The sequence below is a fragment of the Castor canadensis genome, chromosome 14, assembly GCF_047511655.1.
Source record: "Castor canadensis chromosome 14, mCasCan1.hap1v2, whole genome shotgun sequence".
NCBI lineage: Eukaryota > Metazoa > Chordata > Mammalia > Rodentia > Castoridae > Castor > Castor canadensis.
In genome coordinates this window covers 4471980-4485642 of record NC_133399.1, presented here as the reverse complement: position 1 = coordinate 4485642, position 13663 = coordinate 4471980, and the positions used below count along the sequence as shown (strand labels likewise).

The 13663-nt window shown below is 38.4% G+C and overlaps 1 protein-coding gene and 1 non-coding gene across 2 annotated transcripts in view; both read left to right on the top strand.

Annotated features, from left to right (window-relative positions):
• LOC109702864 (uncharacterized) overlaps positions 1-13663 on the top strand; it is a 260263-nt gene that overhangs the window by 142253 nt on the left and 104347 nt on the right. The gene's annotated exons all lie outside the window — the stretch shown is intronic.
• On the top strand, positions 2703-2806 carry LOC141417025 (U6 spliceosomal RNA). Its single transcript, XR_012441659.1, has one exon. It is a non-coding gene; the product is annotated as a U6 spliceosomal RNA (small nuclear RNA).

The following is a 13663-nucleotide window of genomic DNA, read 5'->3' as shown; positions in this document are numbered from 1 at the left end:
TTTTGCTCTGTTCATTTTGAAGATGGGGGTCATTTCTTCACCCAGACTACCCTTCAAAACAATCTTCCCAATCTCAGCTTTCCAAGCAATTAGGCTTGTAGTTATGATCCACAGGTGCCAATCAAAATTAGTATTCTTGAGAGTATCAAGATCAGGGGCCTTTGAGATGTACCAGGTTAAGGACTTTTGCTCACCATTTTTTTCTTATGTATTATGGTACAAAGGTATTTATTCTGTGAATTTTTCAAATAAGAACATTTATTTATCTTCTATATTTATAGAATATTCATGTTTATATGAAAAAATTCTATATTTTTTATGTCTTTCAAAAGTTTTTTATATGTATCTATATTATAAAGTTTACATTAATATCTTTCAACATATATATTATCAGAAAAGTTTTATATTTCAAGTGTCTGTATATAAAGACATGTGTAAATAAATCTATATAGGAAGAGATTTTATGTGACACAAGATATTTGAAAAGACATGAAAGTAGTAGGGACTATTTGAGGAAAGGAAGAGGATAAGGAAGAAGTGTGTAGAAGAGTGTTTGTGATCAAAGAACACATAGATGTATGAAAAGGTCATGCTGAGCTAGGCACCAATGGCCATTGCCTGTTATCTACCTGGGAGGTTGAGGTGAGAAGGATTGGATCCTGGCCAGTCCAGGTCAAAAAAAAAAAAGAGGGAATAATCTAATCTCAAAAAATAGCCAAAGAAAGAAGGGCTAGAAGTAGTACAGTACCGACAAGCAAGTGCAAATTCCTGAGATCCATTAATTTGCATAAATTATATATGCTAATAAAATCTCACTGAGTTTCATTCCTTTTCTAACAGTACAAGAAGAGTTCAATCTTTGAATAAGAAAGTAAATTGAACAGGTAAACACTTTTTCTATGAGGTGGTATGGCTAGGTAATAACATCAAACAAAACTATGCTTTGAGCAATTATGCTCAAACAGAAAGACCTGACTTTAGGTAAGGACAGCACTAAAATCCACTCATCTTTATTGAATTATGGAGTCCTCAGTCTTGTGCTGTAACCCCTGCATTTACCAAAGCTATGATCTGTTTAGAATATTCTGTGTCCTCCTTAAGGAGGTGGTGAGACACCTTACATATGACAAAAGCAAAAATTATACATAGTAACCTTAAAAATGCACAAAAATGGTATTAATTAACTTGATAAAAGTGAAGCTTATCCATATTTAGAATACTCTAATGCTGTATGGCAGAGTATACAAATTTTTTAACTTCAAGGCTGGCAGAGACTCAAGGAGTGGGGTTCCTCCCTAGCAAATGTGAGGCCCTGAGTACTCCCCAATATTTTTTTTTACTTCAGTGAAAAACAAACATTAAATACAAATGAACATATACTATTTCTTACTGAATACAAAGAACAGGCAGATGTAAATAGACCATAATAATTCCAAATGTGGAGTGGAAAGGAAATAAATTATCTTTATATTCAAATAAAGCTAAATTTTGAACAGCCATAATATATTATATGTAACCCTTATTGTAACTATACAGAAAACATTTTGGGTCTTTTTAGGTTTTTTTTTTTTTTTTTCTTGGCAGAATGGGATCTGAACTCCTGGCTGCATGCTTGCTAGGCAGATGCTCTACGAGTTATCAATTCTACCAGTGAAGAAATGATTTCTAATAGAGACATAACAACAAAGAAAAACAAATGAAACCATATCATATCATATCAGTAACACATAAAACACAGAGCATGTAAATATGATTGAAGGGAGGGATCAGTATCTGCACAAGTCATTAACAAATGTGAAAATGGTGGACTGGACTAGTGCATCAGTGAATTATTAGTACCTATGAGGCATAGAGCCAGAAAGATGGTGAAGCATTATCTTTCAAATTGGGCAATGATGGGAAGGCACTGAAGGTTAAGTATTGGACAGCACCCTATACAAAGTAGACAATTGAGGATCAGGAGAGAGGGAGAGGGAAAAAAAAAAAAGCATAAGTTGTGGCATCTACAGGATCAGGGAACAGACTTAAATAATAGAAATCAAGAGCCTCACAAAACATGCAGGGCAGTTCCATGGAAAACACAAAAATATATGAATATCACAATATATACATAGTGCATACTGCGAGATAAAGACAGTCTCGGTGTGTAGCAAAAAGCAGGGGCTGAAATGAAAGAAAAAAAAGAGACTCAGGAAGTACAATGAACACTACAATTAGTATTGAGTCTAAAGACATGTGGACTTTTCATAACATGCTGGCACTAGGAAAGTTCTCTTTTCTTCTAGGCATTCAGTCAAGGTGCAGTGCTGAGAGGCCATATTGATAAGCTCTTGAGCCTGGAACTTTAGCATTCAAAGATCCCTGTATTCTCCTATCTGGCCTATCAAGGGTCAGTTGTTGATCCATGAGTGCAGGCCAGGAGTGCTGATCTAGCTATAGGGTAAAGACCTCAAGTGAGATCAGGGCAGTGCTCCATGTGGCAGGAAACTAGTCAGACATGCAGGAGACAGAGGAAATCTCTTTCCATTTGGATCATTGGAAGGGAAACATATTAAGGAAAAATTCTCAAATGTTGCAAAAAATTAAAGCCTGGTAGAAAATGTTGAAAAACATAATTGAATTCACTCATAAATCCAACACAGATTCAAATCAAAGAAACTCCTTATCAAATGATCTGATCTCAATAAAACAGTCAGTACCATGTTCACTTAAGCAGCCCATAGAGTGAAACTGGAATGATACAGAGAAGATTAACATGGCCATGCACAAGGATGACATGCAAATTCCTGAAGTGTTACATATTTTTTTAAAAAGACAGTATCCATGAAACTCAAAACATAACTAACAGAGTTATGTCTATCATATCTGTGAATGAAAACAAGCCAATGTGAACTGGCAGCACATTTTCAAATGTCAGTGGTTGCTACCCCATCCCACACCATCTACAAAAAGAATTGTGAAAGTCATACCAGTTGAGAAAGGGATTGTCTTTGCAAGAAAGTCACATGATGATGGATCCAACAAATGCTTACTTCAGTTCAGGGTCATCACACTCTCATTCACCATTTACATTCACAAATCACATCGTACTTCTGACACCTCATTGGAACTATTTTTTAAATTGTGAGTGAACATAAACACCTAGTTGGTAGCTGGTTTCAACAATTGCATGTTGTACCCTGGGATTTTAGCACTTCCCATTACAAATTCCTACTACTTGTTCCCATAAAATTACCATGAAGAGTCCTAAGACAGAATGATGATATAAATGCATGAGCAAAGTCCATGTCTACTAATATTTGGGAACCACTATTGGGATAAACTTGAATAATTTAACTGTAAAAAGGAGAATGTTCTGAACAAATTTACACCAACAACATCCTACTGTAGGTAATGAATTTGCTTCTATTATAAATAAAATTATTTGCACATTTCAACAATGTTCATGATAGGGAGCCTATAGGATGTAAAGTAAAATACAGTCCCTGTGATAACTATGATTATTTGCATGTTTCTGCTACATTCTTTATAGGGAGCCTGCAGAATGAGAGTCCAAAATACATGGCAATGTCCACATGGAAAAAACAGCATACAATTTACAGAATTTATGTGCTAAAGTAAAAATATACAATTTGTGAAGAGCTAGCATTTCCTTAACATAAGTTGGGCAGAGTCATGGGGAAAATGAGACAAATATACTCAAATTCAAGATACAGAGCATGAAATATTAAGACCTAGTTTCTGATTACTGTTAATGTTTGCAACAACTTTATTTTGAGACTGTAATATAGCTTACTGCATGTAATTTCATATTCTGGTGCTTAGACCTAATGTACATATGGTAAAAAGAAACTGGAATAACTTTAGAATATAGAACAATATGAATCCTGAGCATTCAAGGTTTTTCCTGAATGAGGTCTTGTGGGAGCCACATAAAGTATATAGCCATGGATATCAAATGCCTATGTATTTGATGTATATGGGAAGATAAAACTTGAACATTTTAGAAATCACAGGGCTGGTGGAGGGCTCAAGTAAGAAAGTGCCTGTCTATCAAGCATAGGGCCTTGAATTTAAACCACATGACCACTAAAAACAATAAACCAGAAATCATGATGAAATCCTGTTGCATATGATAGTGCAAATTTTCCTCATGAGAAAAAGGGAAACATGGTGACCAAACAGGAAAATGGAAAAACTGTGCATGAAGATCATATCATATCCTCTCTTCACACACAGGAACAAATAAGAACAAATATGAAGAGACAGGGAAATGTGGATTGTCAGTTGAAAAGCATTGTAGGAGTTCCTCAGACTGCTTTTGCTGAAAAGCATGGACTCCATACTCAGTCTGTGAATTAACAAAAAGCAGGAAAAAACATGGCATCTCTCCATTTTCAACTACTCTTTTCTCTGAGCCATTCATGTTTCACCTTGAAACTCCCTTGGAATCTAGGAAGGAGAAGACAGATATTTTCTTCATGACATGAAACCAAATCTACCCCCAAGAGTAGGCCCTCCTTTGGATGGACCGTCCTCCAGACAACTCCAGAACCTCTCCCAAAACTACAACTAACTTATAACAACTAGACTACACCTGTGACTGAAGCTGTTTAACTATGCACATCTTTGGTCCCTGCCCCCAGTTCTTTGCCTATTTAAATCTCTGGTCTATAACTGCAGATGGTGAATATGAGCTCAGTTCCTATGCTACTTCATCCCACATCATATCCCCAGCTGTGTAATAATTCTCCTTTCCCTGCCTTCACCATGCTTCTTTTTTTGAAACTGAAGGGTAATTAGCTGGACCTAGAATGTACAATATGAGGAGCTTGGGCCCTGGGTCCAAAGTTTTATTTTCAGAAAGAGAAATTGATTGCTGAAAAATCTCAGGCAGTGGACTCATTTTGTAAAGCCTTTTTTGGGACTGTCTAAAGCAGAATCAAAGGATTTTAAGCAAGCATGTTGAATAAACAGCAAAGTGGAAATACTATGTAAAAAGAAATGAGTACCAGTACAGACTTAGAAATCATCAAAAGACAATAGAAATTATGAAGAAAAATGGACAAGAAATTCTATGAAATCATCACTATAGGTGCTCAATGGAGGACAAGAACAAGAATGACAAAGAATCAATGTGAAGGTGATTGAAATTATATAGCCAAAAGAGAAAAAAAAACTTTAAATTCAAAGAATGTGTCACCAGTATCTGAATTTTGTAAATCGTTGTAAGTTCTCTAAAGAGAAACAAAAACATATAAGCTAAGAGCTTAGATCACAAAAAGAAAAACAGTGTTAGAATATTAAGAAATGAATAAAAATTCTTTCACTTCTTCCTCACTACTGGTATTCAAGAAAAACCTTTGCTTAATGTCATTGAAAGTGAACTATGGACCCGGTGATAACTTGCAATGGAAAAATAGTAAGAAAAGTCATATATGGGTTGAAGAACAACAGTGGGGAACATTCCAATATGCCTGCCTGTCCATGAAGCAGCATATCTTTCATTGAAATTCATGTAGCTTACTTATAAAAGGATTTTGCATGTTTGGGAATTACTAACAATACATTTTACACATACTTGATAGCATAAAGGGGGACCGAAAATGTAATAATATAATTAATAAAGGACTGAAAATGTCAGACTGGCTCAAGTGGTGTAGTGCAAGCCTTAACAATCACAAGACCCTAAATAATAAATAAGTAAATAAATAGGTACATAAACAATTTCAGGAAGTTTGTATTACACCAGCTAAATTCACAGCACATCTTTTGTTAAATTTATAATAAGCATCTGAACTTCAAATTAATAGAAGAACACCATTTACACAGAACAAAGGAACAGCAAAAGAAGAATGACATGCAGAGAGGAAAGGTGAGATGGGTGTGAGAGTAACATGAAGGAACAAATAGGAAAAATGCTCAACACCACAGGTCATCAGTATAGTACAAGCATCAGTATATAAAGAAGCTGTTTAATGCTAAATGAACAAGTGTAATAAGTTAAAACATTCCATGTATTGGCATATCACAGAATAAGCAAACATCCATAAAAGTTCAGATAAATGCATACACTATAAAAAAACTCCCTAAGAAATTTAAATTATCCATACTCTACAGAACACCAGTCCCACAGCCCCCACCCAAAAAGAATATTCTGCTAACAGTGTAGAACACTAGGGAAACTTCACATAATGAAAATGAGCAAAATTTTCAGGTGAACCTCACCACAAGGGATATGGTTTATGGGCTTGAGACTTTGTGAAAGATCCATTGATCCAGAAACTGTTTTCATGCACTCACTTTAAAGTGAGGGAAATACTCAGAGTCATCTTCTAACATCCTGTGACCTTAGTGAACTGTCTTAATCTTTCTAAGTGTACATTGAGATGTGTTGATTGCAGTTTTTATTTTCAGAAACTTGATCTATTCCAACATTGTAGGTTTGCTTAGTATATTCACATGGTTTATGCCTAACTGCTATCTATGAAGTCTATTCAATATATATCTTTCCTTAATGAACCATGCTTCACTTTTGCTCAACTCCAGTGCCTTGCCTAAATTCATCTCACACAAGACAGTACCAAGAATGGAGACTCTGGTAACATTACCAAACATTCCCCCAAAGACCTCAAATGTTATGATTTGTGCTGTATTTTTTGTCATCACTTCTGCTAACGAATATGTGGTGTTACCAACAGCAACCAACTTTCAGTCACCAAGTATCTTTCAATTCAAATCTGACACTGTCCAGACTTAGCACAGTCCCTCCAACTTCTGCATAGTGTGAAACAGACAAGCCATAGCACATTTGCTATGTCTGGTCACACTGTCACCTTCCTTAAGTCATAGAGCAGTACCACCTTGAGCCAAGTAATTAGAATAAATGCAAACATTGCCTCAATGGGGTTAGGGAAAGAACAAAATACATGCCCACTGCCTCAGAAAATTCAAGGATTTCAAAATCTGTGCTAGAAACCCACATGGACCAAAACTTTTAACTTACACTACACACCCAAGTCACCTTCCAAATGCACCAAGTTTTGCCCCCTCAATAAAAATATGAAGGTGTTTTTCTCTGAGTCTGGGCCTCCCAGACTTGTCTTCATTGGCACACATTACACTCTGTCTAACCATCTACCTCAACACAAAAAGAAAATGGTGTAATGAGTGTTTCTGAACTTGAAACACTCATATAAATATCTGCAATTAACTCTCACTTCCAATCATTTCTGCACTACAGAAGAAGGACAGAACCAACATTCTTCCCATTACCCCCTTTGAAAATTCAGACAAATGCCCTTTTTTTGCATCAAAAATGATTTTGATGTAATTACTGCAAATAGTTCAAAATGATTTGTAAATAGTTTTAGGGTGAATTTGACAAATCTGAGCCTGAGTCATCCAACAAATCACACATTAATGTCATCATAAGACCATGAAGAACCCAGGTCCCTGTGGTTCCTGCCTGTAATCCTAGCTACACAGGAGACAGAGATCAGGTGGGTCTTGGTTCAAAGCACATGCTAGCAAAAAGTTCTTGAGACCCTATCTTGAAAAAAACCCATCACAAAAAAAGGCTAGCCCAGTCACTCAAGTAGCAAGAGCACTTGCCTAGCAAGCATGAGGCCCTGAGTTCAAATCCAGTAGACAAAAAAAGACCACAAAGATCCTAGAACTGGTAGCCCTTCCCTGTAAAACTATGTATTTGGCAGACTGATCAGGATGAAAGACAAGGTCAGCTAAGAAAAACACTTTTGGAGACCCCATCTTCAAAATATCCAGAGCAAAATAGACTACAGATATGGTTGAAGTGGTTGAGCGCTGCTTTGTAAATGCAAAACTATGATTTTAAACGTAGGTCCTCCAAAATAAAACAAGTAACAAGGACACAAGACCATGATGATCACAGGAGAAAACTGTTCTTTTCAATCTCCATGTCTGTCCACTCCCAATTTATTTCTTCTACTGTTTTCTCCCCTCTTTGAGAGCAAGTTGCCTTTCTGCCTTGAGATGCCTACATATATTACTTTTGGGGCGTTCCCCCTAGAGTAATTCTCTTAAACTCATGGTCTAAGTTAACCAGCATTTCATTATAAAGCAATATTCTAGAAACAACCTGTGGAAAATTAACAGTTAAGTCAGGAAGGGCAAAAAGTGTCCCCTCCACTCAGAAGCCAACCATGTGCACATGTGGATTCGCGTTTCCAATGAATGTGGCAATGTGCAGGAGTCATGGAAATTTAGGGACTGATTAGCAGCACTAAGAAGCACTGCATTTAGGGGACAGGACATAGAGCTTAGCCCATGCTTCCCTTGAACCTCATCGACTCAAAGGGAAGCCAGGTCCCAGTAAGGAGTTTAGGGACACTGCACAGGAGCGCCCTGTCCCAGAACAAACTCCATAAGTACTAAGTATTCTCCAAGCCACCTCAGTCCGCCGAACAGGAATTTGCAGAACCTCCCAGCAGGGCTGTGGGCTGGGATGAAGTCGCCTCAGAAGGACACAGGATGGGGCTCCAGTTTCCTGGTCCACTGCCACCCTCCAGTCACCAGCGGTCCTAACGCCACAGCCATGTGATCCGGGCACAGACCCAGAACGGACAGGGCCCAGTCAAAACAACCGCAGTTTCTGGATCCAAAAGTCCCTCCTCCCGGACTGCAGGTGCCCAGCCCCCTCTCACCATTTCCCGCTTCTGATGCGTCCAGGTGACCTCACTATGGTCCTGCAGTCAGAAGAGTTCACACAAATGCTCTGGCTGTGCAGCCTGAGCAATGCCCCACCAGCAGGCACATGGCAAATATGGCCATAATGAGGAAGGCAACGTGAATCTCCTAACACTGTCGCTCCTCATTGGACGGGAGGTGCAGACGATTGAACAGCCGCTCTGATTGGCTACTGGATACAGGGCCCACCCCCAAGCCCTTGAGTGATGGGAACGTGGAGTGGGGAGGGGATGCTAAACTTGTGAGTTGAAAACAAAAGAATCCAGCAACCCTTGCTAATCAGGCTTCTTTACTTGTCAAATAATTTCATTCAGCAGAACTTGTCCTTACCCTTGGGATTGAGCAACTGCTTATCATACTCACTATGACCTTCTTGTCTACTCCTGAAAATGGGACAACAGGTTTACTCAGAGAATTCTAGAATCAATATTCCATGGAGAAAATTCGTCATGTCAGTTAAGGAGGGGAGACTCAGGATGTCGATGTAGGGCTCATGCTGGAACTTGGAACAATACGAGGATTTCTCACACCTCGTATTTCAGTCTAACCATTTGTACCCAAGAAAATAACACATTGCCAAAAAAGTAATATACTTATTTCATGTATGGACCCCACCTCCAAAAGGACTAGATAAAATAGACTGGAGATATGGTTCAAGCAGTTGAGCACCTGCTCTGTAAATGCAAAGCTATGAGTTCAAACTTCAGTCCCCAAAAATAAAACAAGGAAACAAGGAAGCAAACAAGATGATGACAGGAGAAAACTGATTTTGCCAATCTCCATGTCCATCTAAACCCAAATTCTTTCCTTTACTGTTTTTTCCTCTATTTGAGAGCAAATCACCTTTCTGCCTTTAGATGTCTATATATCTTACTTTTGTGGCTTTCCCTTTAGAGTAATATTCTTAAATCACAATTTCAGTTGATCAGCATTTCATTATAAAACAATATTCCAGAAACAACCTGTGTACATCTAACAGTAAAGTCAGGAAGGATAAAATGTGTCCCCTCCACTCAGAAGCCAACCACGTGCACATGTGGATCTGCCTTTCCAAAGAATCTGACAATATGCAGAATTAAGGAAATTTAAGGACTTATTGGCAGCACTAAGAAGCACTGGATTTAGGAGACAGAGCATAGAGTTTAGCCGATGCTTCCCTTGAACCTGTAGGACTTTAAGGGAAGCAAGGTCACAGTAAGGATTTAGGGGCACTGCACAGGAGAGCCTTGGCCCAGCACAAACTCCATAAGTACCGGCTGGCATCCCCAGCCACTTTAGTCAGCCAGATAGGGATTTGCAGGCAGAAACTCCCAGCAGGGCTGAGGACTGGAATGAAGTCAACTCACAGGGGCATAGGACTGGGTTCAAGGCCCCAGTGCACTGCCATCCACCAGGCAGCAGCAGACTAAGGCCCCATCAGTGTGATCAGAGTGCAGTCTCCTGAATGGACAGGACCTAATCAAAACCACCACTGCTTCTGGTTCCAACAGTCCCTCCACCCAGCACTGCAGATGCCCAACCGCCCTCTCACAATTTCCCTCTTCTGATGCTTCCAGGTGACCTCTCTGTGGTCATGCAGTCAGAAGATTTCATGCAGCTGATGGACCTATGTAACATTACAATTCTCCCAGCAGCAGACACATGGCAAATATGGGGATAATGTGGTAGGCAATGTAGACCTCCTAGCATTGTCTCAAGAATAGCAAAGATTACAGGCATTAGCCACCATTCCCTGGCTAAAGATCTCATTTAATTGTGCTTTCCCTGTATTCCATTTTGTTTTCACTATTAGGATATCAAATATATTTTTTACTATTTTTTATTTGTTATGTTCTTTCACTTTGCAATGTATATTTACAGGTTATGTTAATGCAGTTTGTTTCTTTTGTTTCATGTGTGTGTGTGTGTGTGTGTGTGTGTGTGTGTGTGTGTTTGTATTACCATGGAGTTAGCCCAAGAACTTGTAATTGCTGGGAGTGCTGTCCAGTGGTGAGGTTCATCCCTACCTATTTTTATTTTGAGACAGAGTCTCACTAAGTAACTCTGACTGGCATCCAATTGATAATCTTTGTGAAATATCCTCCCCAGTGACTGGGATTTTAATTGTGTAGCAACACAAAAGATTCTGTTATCCACATTTTTTGTGATTCTGACATTTGAACTTGGGCCTAGCACGTCTTCAGCATACACATCAAAGGCCTGCAGTACACTTTCAAGTAACAATACACAAGTTTAGGATCAATACAGGTATCATGGAATGCTCCAGAGTCTTCCCTTCCACACCATATTCATTTGCTCTCATTCATCATTTCTTCTCAGCAACTATAAGTATCCAGTACTTATATTTATAGATGACAAAAAATGTGAATAAATGATTTTGCAGACTAGAAGCATGGTTCAAGTGTTAGATCATGTGACTAGCAAATTTGAGTCCCTAACTTCAAACCCCTGTATGCCCAAGGGAGAGAGAATCCAGTGTATCTTTACTTAACTCTTTTCAGTACTCTTTCTCCTGGGGTCTTTATATCTAACCACATTTTCCTTCTCTCCAAAAACTCATTGGAATTTTTGTAATTCTGATGTACATGTGATATACTCTGCAAATAATATTCAATTTTCATTCTCTCATTCAGAATGAATAATTTCAATTGCTTTAGGAAGAGGTGTGGAACCACAGGAAGCTGCCAAAGGAGAAGATTCTCAAAATCCAAGTCATGTCTTAAATGTGAGGAGGAGGTGTGGCTTAAGCAGTAGAGCACCTGCGAAGCCCTGAGTTCAAAACCCAATTCCACCAAAAAATGTGTAATGCATCTTTTTTGGTATGATTAAAGAAGATACTAAAAATTATCAATTATGAGATGATTTTGAAAAGGTTCACAAAAATGAAGTGCCTGAAACCACAGTTGTACATGCAATGCAAAAAAAAGGGGAATTTTTTTGTAAATTTAATGATTGTGACTCCAAGGATAAAATTGTACTTCACAAATATAGTGTGTGCTGGATTGTGGTGGCTCAAGCCCGTCAACTCATCTACTCAGGAGACAAAGATTGGTAGGATCATGGTTTGAGACCAACCTGGGCAAAAACTTAATCCAATATCATCAGAGAAAATAACTCTGCATGGTGGTATTTGCGAATAACTCCACCAATATGGGAATTCTTTGTGGAAGGATTAGAGAATGAGGCAGCCATAGTAAAAAATGCGAGGCCCTACATGAAAAATAACTAAAATAACCCTGAGTAACTTGGGAGCCTAGCTTGACCTCCAAATGCCCATGTCCATGGTCAACAGTGCATGACAGAGCCTGTCAGGACAGAACAAAACAGGAAAGGATATTGTCCTTGGGACCTTGTCACAGACTTCAGCTACTGGTGGGCAGTTGGGTGGTGGTAGTGGAATGTACATGTGGGGAGCAGTAGAGGTTTGCCTGGAAGAGCCTCAGGGTTTTTCCTGCTTGACACAGTGCTCCAGGGTGGTCAGTGATCAAGGGGTGCCATCAACTATGTTTCTGAGCAGTCTGTTAATATAAGGAAATCCCTCCTTGTCTAATGAAAAAGATAAAGAAAAACAAAGAAATATGGATTCTATTCTCTATATCATCAAAAAGAAAGATTCTGTGTCACACATAATGCTACGTAAAACACACTTTCATGAGTTTAAATGGATTTCCGCAATGATGGCTAGAGTGATTCCTGAAAGGGATCCCTAAAAAGGATCAGTGCCTACTGATATCACAGCAACCTAAGGAATTTTCTCATAGAATCCATCAAGCCCTTCTAACGCCTTCTATTGAAAAACAAAAAAGCTCTCCTTTTATTCAAAAAAGTGGTCAGAGAGAATATTTCACTTTAGACAGTTTAAAGTCTAAAAACAGTTTATGGTACAGTTACATTAAGTAATTCTAAATGCCTAAGTACATTTAATGTTGTTTTGCAAACCCCTAACATTCTTTGATTTTTTTTTCCATTGGTAGGTAGTTTGGTCTTTCTCTGGAATATCTACCCACATCAAGCAAAAGCGCTGTGGAGAAAACAATTCCCTGACAACCATGCTTACAACCTCAGAAAGGAGAGAATTCTCAACCTCATGCACATGTGGTTCATCTGTTCTCAATTACTCTGCAGCTTCACAGTGTCAACACTCCTCAGTTCATCCCAGCCATTGATTTCTATAAATTTACATTAGTTAAGGTGCATGCTATATATAGCTCTGAACATGGTGTATCTTTGTGAATATTCCATTCACTGATGAAAAGATTCTTATTCAGCAGTTTTGGGCTGTTAAATTGTATGACAATACTTGTATCCAGTTGGTTGATAAGGTTTTTGAGTTAAACTTTATCATCAGTGTCTGTCTGCCACCTTGATTTGTTACTTAGTGTTCAAAGAAAGTGGTGGTATTGGGATTTGAAGTTAGAGTTCATGTTCCTTCATCACTTCCCTTATCAGCTATTGTATGTACCAGCATTAGAATAGCACAACATATCAGTGACATTTGCTCCATTAAGAAATGCACAGAACTGGTAATACTAGAGGTCTATGTAAACCTCCAAAGTTATGGTAGAACACTAAATGATAGGTGATAAGAATTTACATTTGTACACTGTATACAATGGCATACATATTGGTGAGTAAGTATATAAAAGAATAAGTCCCATGGCAATTATTTCAACAATGCTAGTGGAGGAGATTACAAGAAAATGATTGGGGAGAAAGCAAGTGTGATGTGGTAAAAGCAAACAATGGAGGCCCTGACAAAATATACATTTTCCATGTCTTCACCACAAGTTCCACAGTCCAGGCTGTCTCTTCCATCAAATTCTACCCTATCACCCTATCCTGGTCAGTAAGGCAGATAGTCTGACGAGAGTGATGTGCCTTTGTGTATTCAAATAACAAGTAAACACTACAACACCTTCTTATCAAGGGTGATATA